Genomic DNA, 8,396 nt, shown 5'->3' with positions numbered 1-8,396 from the left:
AGGCCTTGTGGCTCCTCGCGTGCCGCCCACCTGCAGTGCTTCTGCACTGTCAGGTTAATCCACTCGGGTAAGCGTAACGTGCGCAGAGGCGTTATCACTGCGGAGTAATGCCTGTCGCACGACCAACGTGAAATCAGAGAGCACGGTTTTCAGGAAGGGGTAATAATCGATTAGAATAACAAATAATACGATTAGAAAAGAAACAGTGAAGGAAAAAAAATGACTCCCACCCCTCCCACCACGAGCACCTTTCAGGTTTTCCCAGAAGCACTCATTTTTTTAACAAAAACTATTGGTCTCAGAAAGGATACCACCCTTCTTCACAGTTCCAGCCCTCTTAACTCCTTCAGCCACGACAGTTGTGTCTATAATCTGCACTCTAGTTATTTTCTTGACTTCACCACATAGATGTGCTTTTACTTCTGTAAGAAATGAAGATGAGCTCCTCAGCTAATGCAAACACCAGATGTATCAAGGCTCCTAATAACAACAAATGGGTGAAGAGAGGTTTAGCAATAGTTTTCATCCACAAGGATTCGTGACCTTTCCTAGCACGCACGTGTACTGCAGAGAAAGCACGGGTGAACTGTCAGACAGCAGCAAATGTGAGGTATTGTCAGCAGGAAAGGGGCTGCAGCTCCTTAAAGTTAAATTCCATTCTGCTCAGGCTCAGAGTATATACGTGGATAGACACAATAGATTGCCTGAGGAATTACCATGCAGTTGTGTTCCTGAGCCCTGCAAAAATTAGAAATCTTGTTATAAGCAGTCTTCCAGATGACTGTTCAATTTCGCAATACAACATTAAACACGAGTTTTTAAAATAGCAAAACACAAAAATGGTTCTATATAATTTCATTGTAATAATCTTATTTGCTTATTTTATGATTTCTTTCAACGTACTAAGTAGCTCTTTTAATAATTTCTTAGTTCAGGTCACAAAACTGTTTGATAAACCTCGTCCCTCTTTGTAGAGACTTGTATTTTCCATTGTAGTAACTGACTATTTCTTTATGACAGCCTGGTATCCCTACAGCAAAAAGTAAGACTGCTTATGTGGAAAAGCAATAACATACATAGATGTATCTAAAGTATCTTTAGCTGCTGGCCACTACTGTTTAGCAGCTGGAAATAAGGAACAGACTCAATCATGTTCAGTGTGAGCCAAAGCCATTGAGCCAATATAAAGATTCTCATTAAGTTTGGTTCATTTTTCAGGTCTGTGCTCCATATGTATGCCAGTTTGAAAACTGAAAAAATTCTGTCAACATATCTGTTATATTTGCTTTGACTAACTTACATTAAAAAATTAATATATAGTTTCTGAACTTTCATGTATAAGTGTATGAAATATATGCTTTCATTGAAGGCTGAATTGGAAAATTACAAATAAGATCCATGATAACAGTGATGGAGTTTTCAAGTAAGAAACAAGCTTTAGCGTATAAAGGCTATAACAGAATATTATAGATGATAATTTTAAGAGACTAGTTGTTAATGAAACAAATACTGCATAGACTGTAAAACTTCTATGACTTGAGTGTGGGTGACTTAAAATACCAAAAATATCTAGGAGGGACTTAGATGACATTACCAAGACAATTCTCATTAGAAATCTAAGCAAAAACTTTATCTCCGGTCTCCAGAGATATGTAGAAAGTGAATGAGAATAAGGAAAGTGGTTATTAATCCAGCAAGCCACCTAGTCCTTTAGATAAGTATATATAGATATAGACGGGGAAAAAAAAAAACCCTTCCTATTGTCAATATAAATCAGACTTTTAAAGCAGATTGAGTAGAGTTTTTTCTATCTATTCCATCTTTCTATTTCTACATACAGTGCTCTTATCTTGAAAAAGCAAGATTGAATGGAAGGATAGGAATGACTTTCCTAAATCAACATTAAAAGTTTAATTTAAGTCAACTATGGCAAGTATTTTTTTTTCTGTATATCTTGCAGCACTGAAATAATGACATAGTTTGTCTGTTACAGGTAGCGTAGCAACATAAAAGATTTTCCGAATCACACCACATCCTGAAATCTTTCAATGATAGCATAAAAACAGGTTAAAGTGCTATAAAACTATATTCATGAAACTTTAGTTCTGAATAACTTGATTTATGTTGGAGTTTTAATAAGATCTTAAAATTTGTGAGAAAGTGTGTAGTGTGTATATGTATATAGATTTAATATTAATCATATTATACCTAAAATATGCTACGAGTAAAAATATATGCTCACATTAATTACATTAATATTTTAGTGCATATTTTTAGCATGTTATTTCCTTTTAAAATTTAAATAACAGCTTTCCCCATTGTTGGCTTTTGCCTTAGTTGGCAATGACTATAAGAAAACATACAGGTAAAGGAAGAGGAGAATAAACAAGATCCCTTCAGGGGATTTTAGTTCTATTGTATGGTGAGGCTGTCACCTCATTGTGCAGGAATTTTGCTTCTAGCCTTTGTGTGTTAATTTTTGTAGAGTTGATGATTTACAAAGCCTGCTTGAATAGAGTATAGCTGTTAGTGATTGTGTAGAAGCTCATACTCTCCATGTAGTTGAGTCTGCAGAATTATCTGGCACCTTATTTCTTGATCAAAACAGTAGTTTTAGTCCAAGAACTCCACCCCAGTCTTTAGCTGTATTACACTGCCAATTAATTGTCCCTGCATAGGTGTGGAGGAAATGTCTTTGTCACAGATATTCACAGGAAAACTTTATAGCTGCGTGATATCGTCAAGACTGTTGTATCATTTTGGAGGAATTACACATCCAACCATCCTGAGTACAAGGTACAGAAGTAGAAACAGCAAGTGATGTAGCAAGAGAAATGGGACTCACTGAAAAGAAGAAAAGAACATGGGTAAGCTGTTGTACTAGGACAGAAAATTGGAAGGGACCATCTTAGTAATTCAAAGCACCTAATAATAAAATGATTTCATCTTTATAACATAATCAACTTTCAGTGCTATAACCAGTCAGTTTCCAGTTTCCAGACTGGATGCTAAATAATCTTACTTTATGGCAAGAGCACCAGAAAATTGTCTGTCATGGAGTAACTTCATGCTGAGTAGTCTTCTCTGCACAGTTAATCAAAGTGATTGGCACCTGAGTTTGAGCCCCCAGGTTAATCCAGCTCCCTGAGCTACTGTGTTATCAATCTTTCTTCACACTCTTGTATAGTTATCATATTTTTAATAGAAGTGCCGCAGTTACAACCTCTAGAATTTAAAGGTAAAGTACTATGCGTTTATTTCCACATTAGCAATGTTAAATATTTCTTACACATCTGTGTCCAAATAACAGAAGTGGCTTTAGGCATAAGCAAAGTAAGTAGTTCCCTAGGGTGGCATATTGATGAGAGTGGCAAAATCATAGTTTTTTTGCGAGTGAAAAAGAAGAACCCGCCAGGTCTCACAGCAGCAGCACTCGCTCTGTGCATGGCTTGTGCTAGTTTAATCTGTTGGCAGAGCACCTTTTCCACACACTAGTCTCGGTGTGAGGAGTCCAAGCAAGCTCCTCGGTGTCAGGAATGTAACTGTGGCTCTGCTGCTGACCCTCACTTCCATTCTGTACCTGCCTCTGCCCTGGGCCTCCTTCTGCTGGGGGCCCAACGCACGCCGTGAGCTGCAGCTGCACAAGTGTGGAAAGGGGTTGTGGTGATGGGGAAAGTGTTTTGAGGCTGACGAGTCTTCCTGATCTTCATAAAGCATCAGCAGAAAGATTTGTATGGAGGGAATACGTTTTCCAGTCCTGCCAAGGAGAGTCAATGAGAGGGTTTGCAGAACTCCATTGAATATGTAGTCAGGAAGGCCATGGCCATGGCATCTCAAGAAAATCAATATTTGTTCTATATTTCTTCCAGCTCTGGCACAAAATGTGTTTCTGTTCCATGACGAGACCCCCAGTCAGCTGTACACTGTTGAGAAAGCAATCAGCTATTACTCTCCGTGTACTGTTGTAAGCTTGAAAAGCCTGGCTCCTTTCCAGGTGGATTAGTGAATTACTTTACAAATTGTGTCTTCAGTTTCAGTATGCCCAAACATAAAGTCTGGCAAGCCCTTCAGGAAAATAAAGAAAAGTTCTTATTCTCTTCATTTATGTGCTGCGAATGTACGGAAAACAAGTCATTTGCTTTGTTAATTTTGCCTTTTTGTGTGTTGGTGTTAACTTCCAACTCTAAATCTGTATGGATATTTCCTCATCACCATCCAACTCATACAGACATTTTCTCATCAAAACACTTTTCTTTTTCTATTAAACGGTATTGATTTCCTTAATGAGAAAAGAAAATGTTCTGATTTATGTTGCTTTCCACGAACATATTGGTAAATTTGGTTTCTTTGTTAGACTTCGTTCTGTAAAGTGAATACAAACTAGAATAAATTTTATTGAGAAAATAAATTATCCTAGTTTCCTTAGTGAATTAGTATAATCAAATACACACATTTATTCTCTGTGTATTAATTCACTTTTACTTATCATATTTTAAAACTATGTTCAAAACTAGAATGCAAATTTGTCAGTCTATACAAGAACCACTGAAATATAATCACCTGAGCTCTCTAAGCTAGATATCACCACAGAAGTTTTAAAGAAAGAGAAAAGAAAAAAGAAAGCAGGCAAAATAGCCCAAGGACAAGAGTATTTGCTGTTAGTAGGAATATCCCAATCCATTTAAAGTCACACTTTCTGGTTTAGAAAAAAAAAAAAAAAAAGATCTCTTGTTAAGGTGCTCTGAATTTTTTTTTTCACTCCCTTTATTACAAAAGTAAATCATTTTCTTCCTTTCTTCACTTCTTTCCCTTATTTCAGGACACAACCTTAATAAAAAACAAGAGCCTCTCCTAAACCTGCAGGACTGCGTGTTGTCTTTCTATCAGTATAAAATTTGTATTTAATTTCATCTACAAATCAACAGTGTTGCCATTTTAGATTATGAAAATATTTTTCAATAATATCAGGCATAAGTGAGTCCTGCTGAAATAGGTGTGACGGGCCTTTGGTGAACTAACCGTCACTTCAGCTATTTGCATTAGCTGTTCCAAAGTGCTTGCCTTTCGTAGGAACAAGGGGAATTCTTCCGCTAAGCACGTAACGTGTAAATTGATCAAAGAAAGGAAGATGTGCTAAAACGCAAGTCAGATACCGGCGACAACGTTTCAGTGGGGAATGTTGCACTGCTCACAGCTGAAGTGTAAGAAGATGATCTTCAAACTGATTTCTTCTAAAGCTAGCTGTAACAGAGCTCCTCCAGAATAACAGCTCAATTGCTCTAGAACTGAAGCTTTCTTACTTACCTCTTTGATTCAGCTCTGCCAGCTTTTCGTTTGTGATCATTTCAGAAATACTAACTTCCCTTACCTGCTGGAGAAACTTAGAGAGCATAGATACGTAGCTCTGAACTCGGAGTTCAATTCATGCTAAATGCCATATTTCTTTCATCTATCTGGAATGAAAATATAAGTGCATACGGAAAAATTATTTTCCTTAGTATTTGGAGATAAGCATCTTATTATAGTTGTACTTCTTTTTTCTTTTTCCAAATAGCAGGGAAACTTCAAAAGGGGAGGGGGAGAAAAAAAAAAAAAAAAAAAGGAAATTTTTTCTGTCATATAGTTGTTAAAAAGAATGGCCAGCACTGCAAGACTGAAAAATCTTGTATTTCTCCTTTACTTTGAATTAAAGACATGATTTCTTTGGTATCATTGTAGACTGTGATGAAGTGAAATAAACACTGTTCAACATGCCTTGAAAATGAAAAGCTTGCAATCTACAGAAAACTCTCTGTCGTCTACTTTACTTATTAGACCATTCAACTATTCATTTTTCTTCAAAATGTGACCTTCCTTTTACCCCGGCTCTCTGCAACAGTTTGGAAAATCAATGGCAAGTTTACAATAACCAGCATGAGGGTTTGCATGCTGTGGAGAAGAAAACATTTTGATAAGCAAATGGATTTCAATGTCAGCCTTCTAAGCAGTTGTTACAGACAAATGATTTGAAAGATTATTGAAAATATACTAACTGTCTTTTTAAAAAGACACTTTGCTTCCTCATGTAATGCACAGGAAATTGAATCAGCTGCAGTCCTGAATTGACTTTGCTGTCACTGCCATGTGTGACCCTGTAGTAAAATAAAATCAGTGTCCAACTGCCCAATGTGTCTAGACCTTGCTGAACTTTTCAACCAAAACAATTATATTTCTCTTTTTCTATTTTATTCTTTATTTTCCAGTGCAAAACTTTGTGACCTTTTCTGTCAGAGCAATCCATTGAAAACAGCAGCATGAAAAGTGCTTGGCCAATACAGAACCTTCAGAGCAAAACTATAATAAATCTTGGTTTTTCTTCTTGTTTCCTAAGTCAAATCTCTGTGTTATTAGTCTAGTGAAACAAAAATTAAATCAAAGATCAGGACCTCAACAACTAAAGAAATGTCAGGATAAGGTAAATATCATTAAATTATTTTTGCTATGTTAGCTTAATGATTTTGGATTCTGTGAGTGCTGTATAGCACCTTGAAAACTGTGATTATGTATCATGGTTACAGTACTTTAGATCACTTTCAATGGCATCAGATTTAAACAGCTACAAAGAGTAAAGCCAGTAATTAACTCTACATCTTTTAAAATAAAAGATTTTATCTGTACTAATTCCAATGGCTGTTAGCATTGTTGAGATAGGTTTCCTAAGAATCAGTAAATATAACAGCTGAAATCAGTTTGACAAAGTGTCATAATCTAACTCAGTATCCAACTGTAGAGACACCAGCCTGGTAGGACTGGAGACAGCAATGGATGCAGATGCAGTATGGACAGGTTACTTTTGTGTCCTTCCTCAGAGGAGAAAGAGGGCCAAAAGCCCTTGTAAAGTGTTTGTAGCCATTTAGTAAATCTGCAGAATAACAGTCTAAACTGCAAGGGTGCTTGTCTTCTAAGACAGCTAGGTTTGATGAAATTCAGCTGTTTGGTGTAGCTGGGTTATATTCCCAGGCTCTGTCTTCTTCTCTAATGTTCTTCCTTAAGATTTGAGTTTCACTACCAGCCTACTCTAGACTCCCAAACTAGTTGAATATATGAGTTTCCTCTGGCTCTTGGCAGTCTGAAATTTTCTGAAGTAATGTCTCATCCCAGGAGAATGTGGCAGGAAAGAAAAGAATAGAGGCTTGGCCAAGAAATATATTACTCACGGAGTCCTCCTTCATGAGAGAGTGCAGATTTCTGAAAAGCCCTCTGTGAGCTGAAGTCGTCACTGTTTCAGGTTAGACAACATCTCCCTTCCATCTCCTCCATCGTAGGCTACTTGTCTGTTTCAAAAGTAGTAGGCTAATGTCTATTTTCCCTTCCACAAAATGTGCAAGAGTCTTAAACAGTGTCTGAGCCAAGCAGTCAGATGGAGAAGCTTGTGTCTCCAGGCCGTTACCTTCTGATTTCTGCCACTGAAGAAACCTTCTGATTTCTGCCACTGAAGAAGACTCTCTGATTGTTGTCAGAGAGGCTCTTATATTCTTTGTGTTTACAATTAGAATATGATGCTGTAATTGCCTAATTTGCATCCAATGCTAATAGTGCATACAGTGTAAATAGAAGAGGTCAGGAGCTAACAATCTGACAAAATATGTTAAATAGAAGTTTGATGGCAGCCTTGCTTTTCTGTACTTTATTTTTCTTCTTATTAAGCATATGAACATCACAAACAAGAAAATGAAAAGTTAAGCTGAAATCAATATTCCTGCAAGGCAAATTTCACAGACACTCTTTCATCTAAGGAAGAAAACACTAAAATTCAGATATGAGAAGGCATTATCAGTTGTACTGAATAACATATTATTTAAAACCCAGATGAATTTCTAAATAATTCCTAATTTTAGTAGCATATCTAAAGTGACTTCACCAGGTGATAAAAGTTGCCCAGCTAATTTGTTGCCATTACATGGGAATTCTTTTAATAATTGAAATGTTATTTTCTTTAACAGAAAAAAATGTTTGGTTGTTATTAACTTATTAACAGTTATAAATTTAAAAATGTAGCTTGTGTGATTCTCAATCAGAAATGCAATGTAAATATTCAGGAGATTACATGTAAATAGCAAGGAGTATCATGCTGTGTATACATCTACACAGGATTTGTGCTCATGCTAATATACCGCCTTTACCAGGAATAGGAGAAAATAAAGTTTTAGTAGATCAGAATGGATGAAACTATAGAAGTATTTCCCTTGATGTTTTACAAAATTCTTTTATGCAGTTTGAACTTTATGGAGATGATTCTTAACCTACACATAACTTTTTTTTTTATATGAGAGTCTATAAACGTTTTCAAACAGGTCATTCCAAATGGACAACCCATGGTGACTGGGCAAATATTTTTAATGGCTATTTCAACGAAT

The sequence above is a fragment of the Rhea pennata genome, chromosome 4, assembly GCF_028389875.1.
Source record: "Rhea pennata isolate bPtePen1 chromosome 4, bPtePen1.pri, whole genome shotgun sequence".
NCBI lineage: Eukaryota > Metazoa > Chordata > Aves > Rheiformes > Rheidae > Rhea > Rhea pennata.
The sequence above is the reverse complement of the archived record's forward strand: the minus strand, read 5'-3'. Positions refer to the sequence as shown.